At 32.8% G+C, this 22770-nt stretch overlaps 1 long non-coding RNA gene across 2 annotated transcripts in view; it reads left to right on the plus strand.

Annotated features, from left to right (window-relative positions):
* Window positions 1–22770, plus strand: part of LOC136025150 (uncharacterized) — a 46003-nt gene that overhangs the window by 10337 nt on the left and 12896 nt on the right. For both annotated transcript variants that reach the window (XR_010617019.1, XR_010617018.1), the window contains 2 exons: window positions 11201–11294; window positions 18436–18576. This is a non-coding gene — a long non-coding RNA (uncharacterized LOC136025150). The remainder of the gene's footprint in view (window positions 1–11200; window positions 11295–18435; window positions 18577–22770) is intronic.

A 22770-nucleotide genomic window follows, 5' to 3' on the forward strand; every position in this document is an offset into this window, starting at 1 on the left:
TTCTTTTATTAAATACATTTTTTCTGAATCGAAAATAATTTTTATTATCTTATTGTTTTCCTTTAATTAACTCCGGCTTTCTTCCCAAGAGAATCCGCTATTCGGAGACAAGTGTTTGTCATGTGCATTATGATTGCGCCAATAAAAAAGCTTGTTTTCACCAAGTCGCACATAGATACTTGATAAGGAGAGATCAGACATTGCATCAAAATTTTAATGTAAGTAATTACAATTTTTGTTAATTTTTGTCTCAAAATGGTTTTACGGTATGAGTATGAATCTAAACAGATTCAAAAGGTACGAAATTTAACAAAAAACCTCCCCGCTGGTGACGCTCTGCTTCAGATGATCTGCCATCGCCCGTCACAGCACAGAAGTATCAAATGGAAATGCTTTATGAAGGCCCACTTGATGATGAAGCTGCTACGGCTGTTAAGGTAAGCATACGAGAATGGTGGTTCAAAGAATAATGTAAATAATAACAATATAAAACTAGTAATCTAGCAACGCAACCAGCATGGAGGGTATATTACCAACGCCATCTAACATACGTTTCTTGGCAGTTTTTTTTTCTTTGCAAAATTTGTATAATAATTAGTTGCTGATATCATTGAGTTTAAAATCATGCCAAGAACCACGCAACGCTAGATGACATTGCTGATTCTTTAAGTGAACATGGCAAAGGCTATAGGAAAGTTTGGAGTCAAATAGGAAGGTGAAGCTATCCAAAACTTAGAATATGCAGGTGATTTAAGTAATCCAAATGAAATATCGGGGTCGTGAATTTGGACCCTTAGGGTCTGGTCTCGTCATACTTACAAATGAGTAGCTAGTTGCTCCCAAAAAGAGTGGAAAGAGATAATAAGGGTGACTTCAATAAAATTGAAACTTCTTGGGAAGGGGTAAAGAATGAAGAATTAAATAGATTGGGATGTCGGAGGAACGTGTGAGGCTGTGTTGACCTCAGTTGACTAGAGGTTGCATTGAATTTTAATTAATGCTAATATAATGACTGGAAATGTGTGGCATCTCATGTCGTGGGTAAATACACGCTTATTTTTTGTGTGTTTTGGATTCTGTAATTTGCAGCCAATGATAGTAGAAGATATTGAAAGTTTATAGAGTGGTTCATCCAAGGAGGCATTTATCCCTCCTTGCTGCCTTGGTGCAAACCACACACAGTTCAATCCTGACTCTAGAGTAGGTAATTGTTACATGTTTGCTAGATAATTCTATATTTCTAATAATTTATAATTTAATTCCGTAATTTATAATTCTATAACTTATAGTTTAATTTATAAGTTAATTCTATAATTTAATTCTACAATACAATATAATTCTATAATTTCTATATTTATGTAATTCTAATGTGCTAGATGACATTCTATATTTCCTAGTTGCTCAGTAGACTCGCAGCTCATTCAGAATGTTACAATTTACATTCTGTTGAATAGGGGTATATCTATGACTCCCTGATCCCAAATAAATTAGATAAAGCATAAAATAATGGCCTCCTTCAGGTTTACCCATGAGACCTCTTACAAAACCTATAAATTGTAAGTATGACTCTATTTATCAGAACCCAGGCGTGAAATGAAATGCGTAGCTCAATTAATTGATAAATTTCGATGTCACGACTTTAGTTCTTTATAATATTAGTTTGCTAATAATGGATGTTAAAAAAAAAAAGTTGGTTCACTTTGCTGTTTTTTTTGTTTTTTTTTGCGTGTGGAAACGTAAATATTGACGCTGGTAAGTTTATTGGCCAAATTTCGCTGAAATATATGCTTGCATTAACTATTAGTTGTAGGATATATGATTATTTAAGAACGTATGTGAATACTTAGCATATGTATCGAAATACAAGCTGACGGGGAACTTGCTTTATCAAATGGAAAACTGTTTCTTCTTTTTGTTTTGTACTGATTTCGGTAACCAAACTGTTGATTTCTAATTGTTTTATATTTCTTTTTTTCGTTTGAAATCTAAGACAGTTCCTTTCTTTGTCTCTGGTGTATTAATCTTTTTCCTTTTGACTTCCACAGTTTAAAACATATAGTAGTTGTTCTATAATTTTGTTTATATGCACTAACTTAGTTTATATTCATTAATGATTAAATTCGTAACTATTAAATATACTTCATTGTTTTGCTTATACTTTTCAAAACCATAGAAGATTTGAGAACTAAACCCGATGGAAGCTAATCTGTTCCATCTCAATCCCGATTCTTACATAGGGAATTTTTATATTTAAAATGTAAATATATGTAATATATAAGGGTGAATATTATATAATTTAGCTTTATTTATTTCTTGGCTGTCTTGCGTAGCTCGTTCCGTATTCTATGATTTGTACTTTTTAGAACATATATACTTATGTGCATATTTACATTTACTTTTGTACATTTTTAGAACATAAATGTACTTCTATACATATAGTTTAGAAAATATATGTCCTTCTGGTCAATCCCAAAAAGTGTTGTTTTTTTTCAAGCTTGCTCGTGAAAGACTCGATGAGGCGGTCTTAATATTCTAATAGTTTCATCCCTACAATGGAATGTTCAATTGCCCTATTTACTTTTTATTTGAATTAATTCGCTATATATTATTTCGCTATTTTCTGTTTGTGCGCAGCGAAACAAGTTCATAAATTAAAATTGCCGATCTTGCATAAAGGAATAAAGGAATTATTGCCTCTGAATTATTTGTCTATATTATTTTTTCTATTGTTTGGTAAATGACGACTTATACTTATTGGCGAGATGACTGCCTGTCCATGGATTATTCTTTATGGTTGATTGTGTATGGCTATGCTGTTTGACCTATGTGATTGTATGGATGAGTAGGGTTAAGGCCTCATTCAAGTGCTGGTCCATTTTTTTTTTTTTTTTTTTTTTTTTTTTTTTTTTTTTTTTTTTTTTTTTTTTTGTGTTTGTGTTTGTGCTGTTGCATTGGTGATTTCTCTTTTCATGATACATTTTTTGTCGCTAAACCAGTGCCATAAAATAACCATATAAAGTGTTTCCAGTATAATTCACTCATCTAAAAATTCAAGAGATCGATTTTATTTATTTTTTCAAAAGTATTTTACTTTTATAGATTCATATCTGTAATGACATGACTTATTCTATTAAATAATTTTGTATCCCTAATATAATATCTACAGAAATTAATGGGTTTTTTTCATTAAGATTAACAATAATATCATAAAAATTAAGGATCTCAATAAATACATGAGCAGGATCTTGGATTTGGAAAATCAGAACAACATACCTTTTGAAGGTTTGGAGCAAAATAGTTGAATCAACTGATGAAAATAATGAAGTTTGTAGCCCCAAGAACCCAATGGATACAAAAGACGACATCAGAAAGACAGTAACAGACAGTTTATAGCAGAAATTGAAGCTAATTTACAGTTTGGAAAAAGCTATGGATGTATTCAGCTTGACATAGAAGTTAAACAAATATTAGCAGAGAAAATACAAGAATGCGATTTGGATAAAGCTGCTGATAAAAATGAAGAAATTAAGTGTACATTTATACAATTAACCGTACTAATGAAGGCTAAAAGGAGAAGTTTATGCACACATGCTGAATTTTTTCCCTGGTGATCATCAAAATAAGGAAAAGTGCTACTTTGATTATATGTTTCGTTAGTTTAGTGAAGTCAAATCAACCGTTAAGAATATATAAGTTTATATTACTTAGTACATGATTTTCCTGGACTAGCATTCTGCGGGAATCGTTGAAAAAGATACATTTATACAAAAAGCTTTAGAAAAGGATAATGAGCTATACATGTTAGCTGTGGAGCCCAGTGAAATTGTTATTTCAAATAATGTTTTGGATGATTTGAAGGGATGAATATTTAATTCTTGTATAATATAAAATCAGAGCATAATAAAAGACTTCTTTTTGATCAAGTACTCAGGAAACCAGTTTCGCAATGAGCACATATGACGCAGGTCTTATTTATCTGTTAAAATCTGCAGACTTTACGCAATATTTATAACCATTTAAGTTTTCTTGTTTCATATATTTGCTCACGAGGAAAAAACTGTGATGTTTTCCGTAATTCATTTTCTCGGTTAATTATTTCTTCATGATCCAATTCACCGGATTTATACACAGTATGCAATTCTAAATTGAACGAATAAGCAGTTTTAAACTCGGGCTTTCTTTCTGCTATTCTTATATATTTTTCAAATATTTCAATCTGAACTGTCCAAGACTTAAGGAGAGGTAAACATATAATAAGAGGTAAACATAGCAAAAGCAGATAAACCTGATGCATTAAGTAGAAATTTTGACAGTAGGAAAGCATTATTAAATATCCACAATATTTAAAACTTCTGCGATAAACAACAAAAATCTCTTTTCTAATTCTTCTTCCATTTATATGTGAAAATAAACTTAAAACAAGATAATTAAGATCCATTCCCTTATATCTTCTTTTCATATAATCAACACAGATAGATACTTAATAGATAGTTAATAATTACTATACTTAATTAATTAGATACTTAATTAATACTTAGATAGAATGATAGATACGTTTCTTATTTGAAGTCCTTATGTAGTTGACCATTTAGTTCCCAGGTAGAATTCCAAAAGAATCATAGAATTCTACAAAATGAGAACTTGGAATCGTTGAAATGACAAGTCCAATTCGTCCCAGGCGATCCCATACAGTGATAATTGATTACACCACATTGTTTTTTCTTTATTTTCTTTAGTAAGGTATCTCAAGAAAAACACCTTGAAAATAAGGAATATATCAATATTTGTCAACGGTATCATGTGATTTTTGATGCTATCTGACGTTTCCCGCTCTTTGGAAGTGAGCATTCTCTGAATTGTGAGATCTAAGCTTCAACGAATTTTCTGGGTCTTCCACGTTGTTGAAGTACCATGTTTTCTTTATTTTTCAAAACCTTTCTTTTAATGTCATTAGGGTCTAGAGGTTTACATTTTGTTTTTCTAAGAACATTCTAAGCTTGTTTGATTTTAAAGTATACTGAGTTTCAGATAAGAATTCGTTTTTTCCGAGTGATACATCTTTATAATTCTCTAATGATTTTTTCTTTAACGATCTTCCTTTTGATACCTTTCAATTTTTTCTCTGCTTTGGTTTCATCGTCATCCTCTTTTAAATAAGCATATACTTTTGATCTTAAACCTAGAAACTCGGACAACATTTTTCCAGACATTTCATCCTTCATTATACTTATAATTTTTTGATGGCACTTGGTATTAACCAAGTGACATATAGCAATTGCAAATTCTCTCGGTCTGTCTATCGGTCTGTTGGTCCCGGTTTTGCTACTTTAGGCACTTCCAGGTAAGCTAGGGCGATGAAATTTGGCAGGCGTATCAGGGACCGGACCAGATTAAATTAGAAATAGTCTTTTTCCCGATTTGACCATCTGAAGGGGAGTGGGGAGCCCATTAATTTGGAAAAATAGAAAAAATGAAGCATTTTTAACTTACGAACGGTTCAGCAGATCTTAATGAAAGTTGATGTTTGGAAGGATATCGTGTCTCAGAGCTGTTAAAATCCCGACCGGATCTGGTGACATTGGGGGAGTTGGGAGGGGGAAACCTAAAATCTTGGAACAGACTTAGAGTGGAGGGATCGGGATGAAACTTGGTGGGAAAAATAAGCACTAGACTTAGATACATGATTGGCATAACCAGAACGCATCCGCTCTCTTTGGGGTAGTTGGGGGTGGGCTAATTCTGAAAAATAAACAAAATGAGGTATTTTTAACTTACGAACGGGTGATCAGATCTCAATGAAATTTGATATTTAGAAGGATATCGTATCTCAAAGCTCTTATCTTAAATCCCAACCGGATCTGGTGACATTGGGGGGAGTTTGGGGGGAACCTAAAATCTTGGAAAAAGCTTAGATTGGAGGGATTGAGATGAAACTGGGAAAATTAAGCAGAAGTCTTAGATACGTGATTGACATAATTGGAACGGATCCGCTCTATTGTGGGAGGGGAGGTTAATTCTGAAAAGTTAGAAAAAAATGACGTATTTTTAACTTATGAAGGAGTGATCGGTTTTTCATGAAACTTCATATTTTGAAGGATCTTGTAACTCAGATCTCTTACTTTAAAGCTCAACCGGATCCAGTGTCATTGGGAGGGGTAGTTGGGGGGGGGGCCGGAAATCTTAGAAAATACTTAAAGCGGAGAGATCAGGATGAAACTGGATGGGAAGAATAAAAACCTGTCTAAGATACGTGACTGACATAACCGGACCAGATCTGCCCTCTTTGGTGGGGTGGGGGAGGGGGTAATTCGGAAAAATGAGGCATTTGTAACTTACGAACAGGTGACCAGATCTTTAGAATTTGATATTTAGAAGGATATTGTGCTTTAAAGCTCTAATTTTAAATTCCAACCAGATCCTGTGACATTGGGGGAGTTGGAGGGGGAAACCAGAATTCTTGGAAAACGTAAAAATTGGGGTATTTTATCTTACGAATAGGTGATCGGATCTTGATGAAACTTGATAAAAATATAAAGGGGTTTTATGTCTCAGATGCTCCATTTTCGACTCGAATTGGATCAAGGGGCATAGGGGGTTGGATGAGGGAAACAGAAATCTTGGAAAACGCTTAGAGTGGAGAGATCGGGATGAAACTTGATGGGAAGCATAAGCACAAGTTTTAGATACGTGTTAGACATAATTGGAACGGATCCGTCCTCTTTGGAGGAGCTGGGGGGTGTTAATTTGGAGAAATTAGAAAAATTAAGGTATTTTTAACTTAAGAACGGGTGACTGGATCTTAATGAAATTTTTAATTAGAGAGAATTCATGTCTCAGAGCTCCTATTTCAAATCCCGACCAGATCTGTTGACATTGCGGGGAGTTGGAGGGGGAAATCTTGGAAAACACTTGGAGTCGAGGAATCAGGATGAAGCTTGATGGATAGAATAAACAAATGTCCTTGATACGTGATTGACGTAACCGTACTGGATTCGCTCTCATTGGATTAGTTGGGGGGAGGGATTTAGTCATTTGGCAAGTTTGGTGCTTCTGGACGTGCTAGGACGATGATAATTGGTAGGTGTGTCAGGGAGCTGCACAAATTGACTTGATAAAGTCGTTTTCCCAGATTCGACCATCTGGGGGGCTAAAGGGAGAGGAAAAATCAGAAAAAATGAGGTATTTATAACTTACGAGTGGGTAATTGGATCTTAATGAATTTTGATATTTAAAAGGACATCGTGACTCAGAGCTCTTATTTTAAATCCTAACCTGCATTAAGCCACTGATTTTCCTTTTTAATCAATCTATTGATTCTTCGAATTTTGTTAGAGCTCATACCATATGGGCTCTTGGCTCTTAACTCTTCGTGCCTCGTCACAAGTGTCATATGAGCTCTTAGCTCTTATTTATTAAATGCTGGGAAGTTATAAGGGCTATCTTTCTTACAATCTGAAGTATCGAATTTGTCTTGAAGCTCAACTTTAATGTTTTCATAAGAAATCTTCACTTCGAATACCAGAAATAAAGCTATCCGTATCTATATAACATAAGTCAATGTTTTCACCATATTTTGGTTTCATTAATGAAATTCATACATCTGTAACTTAGATAACTCTGAAGCAGCAAATCTAATATAAATACGTTTATCTAGATTTATTTTTGACTTGGCCATTCTGGCTACCGAGAAGTTCTCGCTAAAGATTATTTCCGATCTAAAGTTATTTTTTTCTAACTATTTTTTGTCTTTGTTCATCACTAGTGATTATTTCAATACTTGTTCTTTTTCTAGCATTTTCCACGGTTTTCCCAAAACAAGCAGTGTTCATGAGTTAAAATAAATTCTCGAAATCAATCATTCCCTTTTGTCGTAATTTTGTATTATGATTAATATATTCTTTTAAACAGGGTTACTCAGTAAATACTAGTATTCTATGTGCTTTTTCATTACTAAGCCATGTTTTAAATAATATTGTAAATTCTTATAATGCAAAACATAATTTATTTTATTATTAAAAGTTGTATTTAATTAATATTGAAAATGTTAAGAGCTAGTGGTAAATCCTTCTGTAAATTGTGTAGCTCTATTGGTTATTCTAAATCAAATACCTAAATAGCTCCTACATTAACCTTATTCATTTCTCACTGAACGTAACCTTTTAATTGTTGGTGAAAGTCTGAGGTGTTGTTTTCTTTTAGATGGATGTGATATTAATTAAGGTAAAGCCTTTTTCAGGTAAATTTTGTGACATTGTCTGACCATATAAATTATTAGCATTTAAGTACATTAAAAAATTTGAAGGTTTTGTTTGATTAAAGTTTTTCATATATTTATTTTTTGCTTTAGCATGTCTTTTCATACACTGAGTTACTCCTCCTCTTACTCCCTTTTCTATAAAGATATACATATCTTCGTTAGAAAATAATGCAATTTCAGCTTTAGAGTGTTTGAGAAAAGCTTCCCATGTTAGTCCTGGTGCTGAGAAGAAGTGCAGTGGATCTAGTTTGTAATTAAATAAAAAAACAAGTTTTTTAAATGAAAGTAAGGAGCGACATTAAAACTTAAAACGAACAGAAATTACTCCGTATATGAAAGGGGCTTTTCCTTCTCAACGCCCCGCTCTTTACGCTAAAGTTTTACTCTTTCTCTTAACTCTACATTTTAAAACAGTAAAAAACTTTACCGTAAAGAGCGGGGCGTTGTGAAGGAAAAGCCCCTTTCATATACGGAGTAATTTCTGTTCGTTTTAAGTTTTAATGTCGCTCCTTACTTTCATTTAAAAAACTTGTTTTTTTATTTAATTTCTGAACGTTTTTGAATCAATGCTTGTTTTGATTTTGGCTCTCCGCAGAGGAATAATTAAAACGAAATTTGTATATATTTTTTTTTTTTTTTGGCTAAATGGCTTTCTCATAATTTTGATCGAATGGTTTTGAGAAAAAAAGAGCGGGGGAGGAAGCCTAGCTGCCCTCCGATTTTCGGTTAATTAAAAAGGCAACTAGAGCTTTTACTTTTTTACGAATCTTTTTATAAGTAAAAGATATACGTAACTTATAAATTAGCTTACTTGAAGAACTTTTGTATTCTTATGTTTTTATTGCATATATGAGGGGGTTCGCCCCCTCGTCAGTACCTCGCTCTTTACACTAAAGCTTAAATTTTGTCCCAATTCATTAAGAATGACTCTTGAATCACAAAAGCCGCAGAATAAATAGTTGAAATTACTAAAAATACTTTGGCGTAAAGAGCGAGGTATTAGGAGGAGGTGAGCCCCTCATATGGGTAATAATTTCTGTTCGTTTTAAGTTTTAATGCTGCTGCTTACTTCCAGCTGAAAAAAAACTTTTTCATTGTTTTTTTAAGTAATGCTAGTAAATCCTGCGCTCCCTTCATGGAAATTTTCTCCCCCATGACAAGTTCCTCTATGGAAAGTTCCCCCCGCATATTCCCCTCTTCTCAACCCCTGCCTCCCACCAAAAAAATCCTCCTGAAAACGCCTGTACACTTCCCAATAACCATTACTATATGTAAGCACTGGTCAAAGTTTTGAACTCGTAACCCCTCCCACGGGGACTGTGGGGGAGTAAGTCATCCCCAAAGACATAGTTATAAGGTTTTTCGACTACGCTGAATAAAATGGCAATCTCAGAATTTTGATCCGTTGACTTTGGGAAAATAATTAGCGTGGGAGGGAGCCTAGGTGCCCTCCAATTTTTTGTCACTTAAAAAGGGCACTAGAACTTTTCATTTTCGTTAGAATGAGCCCTCTTGCAACATTCTAGGACAACTTGGTCGATACGATCACCCCTGGGGAAAAAAAAAACAAACAAATAAATACGCATCCGTGGAATTTAAAATATAAAATTCCACATTTTTGTAGATAGGAGCTTGAAACTTCTACAGTAAGGTTCTCTGATACGCTGAATCTGATGGTGTGATTTTCGTTAACATTCTATGACTTCTACGGGGTGTTTCCCCCTATTTTCTACAATAAAGCAAATTTTCTCAGGCTCGTAACTTTTGATGGGTAAGACTAAACTTGATGAAACTTATATATTTAAAATCAGCATTAAAATGCGATTCTTTTGATGTAGCTATTTGTACCAAAATTTCATTTTTTAGACTTTTGGTTACTATTGAGCCGGGTCGCTCCTTACTACAGTTTGTTACCACGAACTGTTTGAAAGCTTAAATATACGTTTCTGAAATTTTCAGCTACATCTGATAAAATTAAAACATCACTTTATAGGTATAATTTAGTAAATCTAATAGTGTCTTACATTTAAATAATTTCCAAATAGAATTCGCTCTTCTTCAGAAATATTTTCCCTATTAGTCTAGAATTAAACTTGATTATTGAAAGTAATTTTGTATAATTTATTTTTCCATATATACCAACATATTCATAGGGATATATCGCTTTCTTTATCATTTCTTTTAATTTTTCAGTATTTTGAAATACAACAGAAATATACTTGAAATTATTTCTTACGCAATTGCAATTTATTTTACATTCATATTTAGCTAAATTTTTAGAAGGCCGATCTAACGATGAAGCCATAAAACGGAGTGAATCCATGAAACCCATTTCGTAATGGGTTTCATTAACAGCTATTGTCTTATAAAATGATATAAAACTCTACGCTGAATCAAAAACACTGTTATCAGGTACTAATTCTCTAAGAAATAAATGAGAATCATATTCTGAGAGATTAAGCATGAAAATAATAATATGTTTAGGAATTCCAAAGCTTTTATTAAATTCTGCATGAGAAAATCTACATATATTACCAGTCATATGGTCGTGATCTAAATGGAAATTATTATCTAGTATTTCCTTTTCAGAAATATGACAGCTTTAATAGTCGTATTAATTTCCATTTTTCTCTTACTTGTTCTAGTGTATAACCATGATCTCTCTGTCTATTTTTATATTAATTGGCTATTTCTGCACACACTTCTGTTATGGTAGTTACAAAATACCAACTTTCATCTTTACCAAAGTATTTGTAATGTTTATTTTGTGTTTATCAAAAGAACAACATACTTGGAATCCATAAGCAAATGAACTTTGCTCTGCTAGTTTAATTTTCTTTTTACCTTTCTTTTGATTAAATTATTCATTATACAATTCAAAATCAACTACAATACAGTAAGGTACTTTTATTTGTGTAGCTATATTTTTAAATTTAATTTTAGATCCTGTTTTTGGCATAATGATGCAGAGATTTTCACAGTTATCCTTTTTAGAATGTTTTTCAAGCTTTTTCTCCCATTTGAAATGTTTTCCACGGTAAGTGCAAAGATTAATTTTCGAATTTTGTTTAGTAATTTTGTTTAGTCATTTGTTTAGTAGTTTAGTAATTGAGTGCTCAATGATCTACTTAAATATTTGACTAAAACATAATGATTATCAAAATAGAGTAAATTAATTACATGTGTAGCAGTTTTTCCATTGATCTTAGTTTTAGTAATATGAGATCTTATCACTTTATTTTCACCTATTTCAAGTAAACAGATTTTAATATTATATTTGTTTTCAAATTTACAAGTATCTTGAATAGCCATTAGAAAATTAGTAATCCCTTAAGTTGAATTCATTTTCATGTTTTGATAGTTTGATAGTCTTCTACATGATATATAGCTGGATGAAGATAATTGAATATTGACCCGAGAAAGCTTTTATTATCATTATTTTTTATATTAATGCAATCTTTTTTTATTTATTACAAGTTCAGGCAATTTTTTATAAGTACCTTTAACATAATTTGGTAATCTTTTCATTCCATAATCAATCCCCTCGATTCTTTCAAATTGTAAGCCTGATCTGGGTATATTTTCCAGGATTAATGTGTGTATATTCCTGTGGTTACTTTTTAGATGGCTTTGATCGATTTCACTATTTTTGTTAAAAATCCAGGAGTATCTATGATAGTGAATAGGTTCGAGTTCTTCATTATCCTTCTGACAATAAATATTAAACGTGTTGTAAATTGAACTCTTTAACTGTCTCTATTGTCCATTCTATTTTTTAAATCTGTAAAAATAGAGTTAAAAAGTGCTAAATCAGTTCCATTTGAATTCATTGAAATATTAAATGTAAAGCAATTTTCTCTACTCTATTGAATACCTTTATGATAACCGCATTCTTCTTCTTTAAACATATACTCTGGGATATATGGAACTTCTCTTAATTTTTATTTTTTTAAATTAATTCGATATGTCAATATTCCGTTCTGTTTTTACAATCTCTCTACCAGCTACATCTCGAATGAATTGTTGATTTTGATCAACATCCTTTTTATTGATTAAACAAAATTTTTTTTTTTTAATGAAAGTAAGGAGCGACATTAAAACTTAAAACGAACAGAAATTACTCCGTATATGAAAGGGACTTTTCGTCCTCAACGCCTCGCTCTTTAAGCTAAAGTTTGACTCTTTCTCTTAACTCGACTTCTTAAAAATTTATAAAACTTTAGCGTAAAGAGCGAGGCGTTGAGGACGAAAAGCCCCATTCATATACGGAGTAATTTCTGTTCGTTTTAAGTTTTAATGTCGCTCCTTACTTTCATTTAAATTTTTTTTTTTTTTTGTTTAATTTCTAGACGTTTTTAAATTAATGCATTTTTTTATCTTGGCTCTCCGAGCATAAATAATTAAAACGAAATTTGCATATTAATTTTTTTTGGGCTAAATGGGTTTATCATAGTTATAATTGGAAGATTTTGAGAAAAAAGGAGCGAGAGAGGAGGCCTAGTTGCCCTCCAATTTTTTGATTACATAAAAAGGCAACTATAACTTTTAATTTTTTACTAACGTTTTCATAAGTAAAAAATATACGTAACTTACGAATTAACTCACGCAGTGAACTTCTATATTCGTATGTTTTATTGCGTATATGAGGGGGCTCATCCCTCGTCGATACCTCGCTCTTTACACTAAAGCTTAAATTTTGTCCCAATTCCTTAAGAATGACCCCTGAATCACAAAGGCCGTAGAATAAATAGTTGAAATTACTAAAAATAATTTAGCGTAAAGAGTGAGGTATTACGAGGAGGTAAACCCTTCATATGCATAATAATTTCTATTCGTTTTAAGTATTAATGCTGCTCCTCACTTTCAGTTGAAAAAACTTTTCATATTTGTTTTTTCATTGCTTTTTTAAATAATGCTAGAAAATCCTGCGCCCCCTCCATTGAAAGTCTCTTCCCCCATGAGAAGTTCCTCCATGGAAAGATCCTCCCACATAACCCCCCTCTCAACTCTCCCCCCAAACCAAACAAAAATCCCCCTGAAAAAGTCTGTACACTTCCCAATAACCATTACTATATGTAAACACAGGTCAAAGTTTGTAACTTGCAGCCCCTCCCACGGGGACTGGGGGGAGTAAGTCGTCCCCAAAGACATAGTTATTAGGTTTTTTCGACTATGGTGAATAAAATGGCTATCTCAGAATTTTGTCCGGTGACTTTGGGGAAAAAATGATCGTGGGAGGGGGCCTAGGTGCCCTCCAATTTTTTGGTCACTTAAAAAGGGCACTAGAACTTTTAATTTCCGTTAGAATGATCCATTTCGCGACATTCTAGGACCACTGAGTCGACACGATCACCCCTGGGGAAAAGAAAAAAAAACTTAAAAAAAATAAAAAATAAACACGCATCCGTGATTTGTCTTCTGGCAAAAAATGCGAAATTCCACATTTTTGTCGATAAGGGCTTGAAACTTCTACAATAAGGTTCTCTGTTACGCTGAATCTGATGGTGTGATTTTCGTTAAGATCATATGACTTTTAGGGGGTATTTCCCCCTATTTTCTAAAATGAGGCAAATTTTCTCAGGCTCGTAACTTTTGACGGGTAAGACTAATCTTGATGAAATTTATATATTTAAAATCAGTATTAAAACGCTATTCTTTTGATGTAACTATTGGCATCAAAATGCCGATAGTTACTGCCAAAATGCCAAAAAAAACTATTGGCATCCATTTTTTAGAGTTTTGGTTACTATTGAGCCGGGTCGCTCTTACTACAGTTCGTTACCACGAACTGTTTGAATTCTATTTCATTATTGAAATAACTTTTTACTTTATACTTCACTTCTTTATAATTTACAGCACCTGAAATCGGTTTAGATTTAAAAAGTTTCAAGTTCAGTAACATCTTTATTTCGTAGCATATTTAATTGAAGTTATAAATCTGAAATAATTTGATTCTTTTCGCTGATTTAACTTCTAATTCAGGTTCAACGTTGTAGTGATGCTACTTTTTGTCTTTTTCTCTTTTTGCACTTCGTGACCAATGAATACAGTGATCGCACATTGATATTTTATTATTAAGATGATGATTGCTGATATTGAATATTTTAAGTTTTTTGCCAATAATCTTTAAAATCATGGTTTTTGGCAAACGACCGCAATTCATTAATTGTATAATTAGGCAACTAGTTTTCTATCTTGACGAATTCGGATTTTCGCTGTAAACAACTTTAATCATTTTTACCATTTATTATGAGCTGATTTTATTAATCTAAAAATAATCTAATAATCTAATTTTATAAACTAAAAAATGGTCAAGCCTCAGGAATTTTATTTGCTTGCAATTTACTACTCTTGAGAATCTCTTGAGAACGCATGTGTTTATTAATATGTTCAATAATTTAAATATGCTTAACAATTGAATTCTGTAATAAACCGAGATTTATTGTATGCGAAGTAAAAAGATTACTGCAACCGAGTCTTTAACTCAGACAATTTCAAAAAGAAATGAAGTGCCAATGATTAAAGGTATTTTTACATTTTGTGGTTGCAAGAAAAATCATTTTAAAAGTAAGAAAGCAACGAGCAAAACCCTTGATAAACGGAGTTGGTATTTGTACTGGCAAAAGTAGCAATGAAAACAAACTTTTAGGGTTCTATTATTCAAACTTTTCTGGGATTGATGATTTATATAGAAATTTAAAAGAAGATGGTTTTACTGTATCAGAAACTCAAATTAAAAAAAAGTTTTGCAAAATCAAAATAGTTATTCTGTATACCATCCAGCTTACCATACATTTAAAAGAAGGAGCGTTACTTTCATACTATTGAAGTCCAGTGGCAAGCATATTTGGTTGATATGCAGTAGCATAAAAATGAAAATGATAATTTTAATTAGATTCTTACAGTCATCGATTGTTTTAGTAAATATGCTCGGTGTTTTCCCTTAAAGGATAAAACGGGTAAGGAAATTGTTACTGCTTTTACGGGTTTAATTAAAAATAGAAAACCTAAAAAATTACAAACAGATAAAGGTTAATAATTTGTTATCGAAAACATTCAAGTTTTCTTTAAAAGTCGTGAAATTCCTTGGTTCTCATTTGAAAGTGAATTGAATGCTCAAATTGTTAATCAGTTTAATTGAATAATCATAGAGAAATTATGGAAATATTTTACTCATAACAACACAAAACGTTGAATAGATTTATCACCCTTTTTTGTTGACAATTCTAACAATTCTAACAATTCTTATCATCGATCCATCAAAATGAAATCAATAGAAGCGAGTAAAAAAGGGAATAATAACGAGGTCTACACTATTTTATTTTCTGGTGGCGAAGTTTATAAACCATCCATAAACAAATTTAATGTTGGTAATTTGGTTAGAATTAATAAAAGTTAGGGTGTTTTATAAAGGTTACCTACCAAATAATACAACTGAAGTATTTCAAATAGCTGCGGTGAAACATACAACCCCTATAACGTATGAACGGTCGATAAAATTGGATAACTCATTATTGGTGGTTCTTACGAAAAAGAACTCTCGAAAGTTATTCAATAAAATCTTTTCATTCTATAAATGGATCCTATAAAGTTGAATAAATTATTAGCGAGTAGTGTGAAAAGTAGATAAATGAAAAGAAATACACTACAAGAATGTTCCTTAGAGCAAGCTGGATTTTTCAACTATGCTTAAAAGTTGGGTGCTTAAATCGTTGAAGCAGAAGATAAAAATACAAATATGATAAATGATTAAATACAAGAAAATGACACAAATTTAAGAAGACGATTACAACGATTGGATCATTATTTAAAAATGCAGCAAGCAATCAAGCTCACTCAAGTTAAGCTACTTTACCCCCAAATAAGCCAAATTTCATTGCTAATGTAGATTCTGGGATAGATGATGAGCTTTTGAGAGAAACCAATAAGGACTATGACTCTAAGGGATCCTATTTTGATCCTATATATTTGAAAAACTATGCCTAGTTTTTATTTAGACAATTATCATTATTTAATCGAGGCAATATATGAATCAGAAACACTTAATCAAAGATACGGAGGAAAGATGAAAGGTCTAAAAAAATGAAATATCCAGTGAATTAGAAATAAAGTCTCAGTTTGTAAAAATCTACAGAAGAAGGTTGAAAGCTATTAAAGATCACTTTGATGTTATACAACCTTAGCAAGGGACTGGGATTGACATGAATGCAAATGATATGATTGAAAAATTTTATAGTTTGCAAGGTAGAAGAGCTGCTGAAAATACATCTGGTGAAGTGAGAAATGAAGATATTGACCTGCTCGATTCACTATTCAAAAATAAAATTATCAAGAAAAACGACTGTAATATTATTTACAACAACCATCTCAGAATTTGGATTTTATGAAGAAAAATACTTTTCTAATCAATGGTTTTGATTAATATTGGTGGTAACAAAAGTGAAATCGAACAGCCTTATACAAGTAATCCGATAACGTTAGATCGAAACACAGATTATTAAATAGCTTTAACTCAATATACATTATGGTTCTCGTGGTACAATATTTGGGACTAATTTAAAAACAATACGTTTAAATACAGGAAAAAAATAAGGATGAATGGGTTAACGTTGTTATTTTCAGTGGGTTGTATGATGAAGAGGGATTAAATTATTTCTTAATTAGTCATTTCGAATCATCCATAGATTGATGCCCAATCCGTATACCATCCAATCTAGCAACAATTAAATTTGTTATTATTTCGAAAGAGAATTATAAATTTCGGTTTAATAGTGATATATGTTTTTTATTAGGATTTGAAAATGAAGCTGAATTAAGTAGTAAATATAATGAAGGTACTGAAGCTCCAAACATTACAAGAAATTTTAATAAAATACAAATTCACTGTTCATTAGTGGATAGTTCAATTGTGAATGGGAATACAATCTCTGATGTGACCTGAAGTTGTACTCCAAAAACAGAACCTGGAACGCTACTCTCTCATTTTGGCGAATTTAGAGAATTTGAAAGTAATTTAGGAGGACGGGAAGTTATGGTAAATGGAAGATTTTAGATTGAATGAAAAGGGTTTTTGTTGAACTTTTGAAATTTTGTTTCGCTGTTTAATGGGTGCCCTATGTTGCAAGGCCAAAGGCTAACCTGCAAAACAGGTTGGCCCTAAAGCGAGTTGCGCACTTCTTCTTTTATACAACTGAGTAACCTTCCTTTGTCTATATTAAGCCTAATTGGTAATATCTACAATTTAATTTTTTTATACATGTTGATTTATTTTACCGACTTTTATAGTTCGGAGAATTTTTTTTCAAGGACAATAATTGTAAGTAAACTTAGCCAAAGATCGTCAACTCCAATATTATTCAACCTAGCAGTTAGTTATATCGAATATTAAATAAAAAACAAGTTTTTTCAACTGGAAGTAGGGAGCAACATTAAAACTTAAAATAGAATCTTGATATCATTAGATACAGCAAAAGAATTTAATTTTTATGCTTGTTCAAAATATGTAAAATTCATCAAGTTCAATATTATCGATCAAAAGTTACGAGACCGAAAAAATTTTGTCCTTTTTTGGAAGAAAAAACATCCCAAAAACATCAAGTGATCCTAAATAAAATTACACCGTCAGTTTCAGCGTATGAGAAAATCCTATGTAGAGGTTTCTAGCTCATATATAAAAATCTGTGGATTTTTTTACAAAAAGAAATATCGCGGATGCGTGTTTATTTGTTGTTGTTGTTTCGTTGTTTCTTTCTTTCATTGTTCTTCCTAGGGGTAAACGTATCGAACCAGTGATCCTAATAAATCGGGAGACCACACATTTGATTGGAAATCAAAAGTTCTATTGCCATTTTTAAACCATCAAAAACATTGGAGGACAGCTAGCCCCCTCCCACTCTTCTTTTTTCCCAAAGTCGTCCGATCCAAATTTTAAGGTAGCCAGTTTGTTCCACATAGTCAAAAGATCTAATAACTAAGTCTTTGAGGATGACTTAATCCCCACAGCCCCTGAGGAAAGGGCTGCAAGCTTTGAACTTTGCTCATTGTTTACACATAGTATTGATAATTGGGAATTACACAGATGTTTTTCTGGAGAGATTTCCTGGCGGGGGGGCAACTGTTTTGATGCAATTATATTGTTAAAATTTCATTTTTTTTTTTTTTTTTTTTTTTTTTTTTAGTTTCGGTTGCATTTAGGCCAAGTCACTCCATACTTGCTGTTCGTTATAACGAACTGTTTGATTTTAGTCCGAAGAATTTTGGCGTTCAATCAGCAGGGCTTCCTTTCAGTAGACCCTGGAATATTTTTATTTACTTTACAGGTAAGTACAGTCAGTGACGTCGTTTAGGGTAGGGCAAGGGAGGACGGTTGCCCTCCAAATAATTTGGAAAAAACGATAATTTATTTAGTAGCTTTATAATTGTTCCTCGTTTTAAGTGCAAAATTTGCAGTTTATTTTGAGGCGATAATGTTTTTTTAATTAATCCATGCTCTTTTATAACATAAGGAAAAAGAGAAAAATAGCGATCCATTGTACTTTATAATATGTTCCACATTAAAACTTTCCAAATATACTACCTTTGAAACCTTACCGTCAAGTAAAAATCTGAGCCTAGTTAATGGTGAAATTGAAAAATATTTTATACTTCCTGTTTAATCATATTTACTCAGGTCAATTTTTCCACTGGTATTTAAGGTAATTACTTTCTAAAATCTATCATTTCAAGATTAGACTCTCTTGTTTTAAAACTTTCAAAAGTGGAAATGAATACAACCTCTACATCTGAAAATAGGACAGAAATGGGATCACTCATCAATTAGAAGGTACGTACAGTGAATATAATTTCCTGAATGGAAAAGAAATCATTGAAAAAGAAAATAAGATTTAGTGTTTTTTATAATGACATTCGCACTTAGATAAGTAAAATCGGTTGTAGTTTGGTCATGGAAATTTGTAGAGGAGGATCTGCTCCAGGAATCACTTAGTTGTTTTAATTTTTATTTCCGGTGTTTAATTGAAACTCTGGTTCTCTTATTTGTCATTGAAATGCCTAGTAAGCAGTGATAACATCCTACATCCTATTGCTTTCGTTTTAGATTCACATGCTAACCCATAAAAATTAAACTGCTGCTATGTACAATATCAAATAAAAAAAACAAGTTTTTTTTTAACTGAAATTAAGGAGCAACATTAAATCTTAAAACGAACAGAAATTACTTTGTATATGAAGTGGGTTGCTCCCTCCTCAACGCCCCACTCTTTACGCTAAAGTTTGACTCTTTCTCTCAATTCTACTTTTTTTAAAACAGAAAAAAACTTTAGCGTATAGAGCGGGGTGTTAAGATTTTGTGACTTTTAGGGGGTGTTCTCACCTATTTTCTAAAATAAGGCAAATTTTCTCAGGCTCTTAACTTTTGATGGGTAAGACTAAACGTGATAAAACTTATATATTTGAAATCAGCATTAAAATGCAATTCTTTTGATGTTGCTATTGGTATCAAAATTTCTTTTTTTAAAGTTTTGGTTACTATTGAGCCGGGTCGCTCCTTACTACAGTTCGTTAACATGAATTGTTTGATCATGCTGACTTCTCGCTTTTTTCGTTTTTCGTATTTCTTTAAACTAGTTCCAAGAAAACTGACAAGAATATTCTAAGAATTGTGACTGAAATCAATCGCATTTCACACAATGTCAGGCTACTTGTGGGATATGGGATATTTATCTCTCTACCAGCATGCTGTAAGAAATGTCTGCTGAGAATAGAATAAAGTGAACTTAAATAAAATATGTATATTTTTCTTACAATTTAGAAATTTTGTGTGCACGTATAAGTGGTACCAACCCATCCTCTTTTTCTATTGTTATGAGTTTTCCATGCAGCATTAAGACTTGTCCCAGTTAAAGACAGGAACGGAGGCCGCAATTGAGTCATAAGGAAAGAGTTGAAGAGAGACGGGCAGAACGTTTTGAGAATATGCTAAACCGAGGTAGAGTTGCAGGGTAAGATATAAAGGAAAATGAAAAAGTTTGTGGTACCTTGGATGTAAAGGAAGATTTGTTTTGCGAGGAAGAATTAGCGACAGTGCTAAAAGGATTAAAAAATAATAATGCTTAAAGTGCTGATAGTGTGGTTAATGAGTTTCTTAAATATGACGGTTCTGAGGATACAAATAATTTAGTGAAGATTGTGAATGTAATTTTTGAAAAAGGGGAAGTACCTAGCGATTTTAGGAAAACCTTAATTGAACCACTGTATAATAAAGGTGATAAGAATGAGTGTGGTAATTATCGAGACATTAGTCTGGTCTCTGTAGGTAGTAAATTACTTATTAATATAATACTTTTCAGATTGAGAAATGCTAAAGACAAAGTTTTAAGAGAAGAACAGTGCGATTTTAGAAAAGGTAGAGGATGCGTCGACCAGATTTTCACTCTTAGGTTTATAATTGAGCAGTGCCAGAGTTATCACACATCTTTGGTCCCCAGTTTTATAGATTAAGAGCAGGCGTTCGATTTTGTTGATTTAAGAGCTTTAGCAAAGTTTTTATCCTTGGTATACCAGACCAATACATTAAAGTGATTAGTGCTATGTATGAGAATAACACTGCACCGGTCAAGGTAGGAAATGAGGTTAGCAGCTGGTTTCATATTAAATTAGGAGTTAAGCAGGGTTGTCTTCTATCCCCCTTTATGTGGATCATTTGATGGATTTTGTCTTAAGAAGCAGAGGAAAGGCAATGGGAGACTACGCTATCAAATTGGAAGGAAAGAATCTCCTGGACTTAGATTATGCTGATGATTTAATCATCCTAGATGAAAGTGTGAGCAAAATAAATGAATTTCTAGAGGTTTTGTGAGTTCAGGGTTCTAGAATAGGTTTAAAATAAATGCTAAGAAGACTAAGTCACTAAGGCTAGGAATAAGTGAAGATGAAAGGGTGACGTTGGGTAACGAAAAGATTGGTCAGGTGGATAGCTTCACTTACCTTGGTAGCATTATTAGTAAAGACGGCGGGAGCAGTGAAGATGTTAAAAGTAGAATAGCCAAGGCTCTGGGTGTTTTTCCATAGTTAGAAAAAAGTTTGGAAGAGTAGGAAGAAAAGTCTGCAAACCAAGATTGTGGTTTTCCATTATTACAGTGATGACGGTGGTCAAATATCGCTCTGAAGCAAGGGCGCTCCGAAAAGCGAATGAAGATTCGTTAGATATTTTCCAGAGAAATAGGCTACAGATTGTTCTGGGCACCCGGCTAACTGACCGCATTCCAAACGGTAGGCTGTACAAAAAGTGTGATCGATCCCACTTTCTAGGGCTATAATGAGAGAAAGGTTGAGATGGCTAGGGCACGTTTTGCGGAGGAAGGATGACAAATTACCAAAGATTGTCATTTTCGACCGACCCCCTAGGGCTAAACGGAAAGCAGGTCGTCCGCAGCTGAAGGAAATGGAAATGAGATTTAAAGGAAATGGGAACTTCCTGGGAGGGTGTAGAGGGGGGCTTTGAATAGATAGGGATGGAGGAGAACCCTGTGTAGCTGTGTTGGCCTCAGGTGGCTTAATGATGCAGTGAGTTGTCAGTAGTAGTGGTATTAGGAGACCGTGCTTTGCTTATGAAGAGAACTATAGACATAAAATCGATATTCAGCGTAACCCCCTCTGGAAGTTTATATCTCTCATACCCTGATTTACACAAGAAAAAACTTTTGTGGAATTTTATAGAATTTGTTTTTTTCTTACGAAGATCCATGGGGGAAGGTAATTTTCAAACTCTAGGAGTCAATTTTCCCTTCCAATTGGCAATTTTTAATAAATCTTAGGTTTCTATCGCAATGATGCCAAGAATTTTTCAGATTTTCTGGATATTCTTTGTTAAACAATGCCCAACAGATAAGTAAATAATTCTAAATTTATTTTTTTGAATACTTTTCAAACAGTTCGTGGTAACGAACTGGTAGCGACCCGGCTCAATAGTAACCAAAACTCTAAAAAATGGAATTTTGATACCAACACCTACATCAAAAGAATCGCATTTTAATGCTGATTTTAAATATATAAGTTTCATCAAGTTTAGTCTTACCCATCAAAAGTTACGAGCCTGAGAAAATTTGCGTTATTTTAGAAAATAGGGGGAAACGCCCCATAGAAGTCATATGATCTTAAGGAAAATCACACCATCAGATTCAGCGTATCAGAGAACCCTACTGTAGAAGTTTCAAGCTCCTATCTACAAAAATGTGGAATTTTGTATTTTTTGCCAGAAGGCAGATCACGGATGCGTGTTTATTTGTTTTTTTGTTTTGTTTTTTTTTTTTCTTTTTCCCAGGGGTGATCGTATCGACCCAGTTGTCCTAGAATGTTGCAAGAGGGCTCATTCTAACGGAAATGAAAAGTTCTAGTGCCCTTTTTAAGTGACCAAAAAATTGGAGGGCACCTAGGCCCCCTCCCACGCTAATTATTTTACCAAAGTCAATGGATCAAAATTCTGAGATAGCCATTTTATTCAGCGTAGTCGAAAA

The sequence above is a fragment of the Artemia franciscana genome, chromosome 3 (assembly GCF_032884065.1).
Source record: "Artemia franciscana chromosome 3, ASM3288406v1, whole genome shotgun sequence".
Classification (NCBI taxonomy): Eukaryota; Metazoa; Arthropoda; class Branchiopoda; order Anostraca; family Artemiidae; genus Artemia; species Artemia franciscana.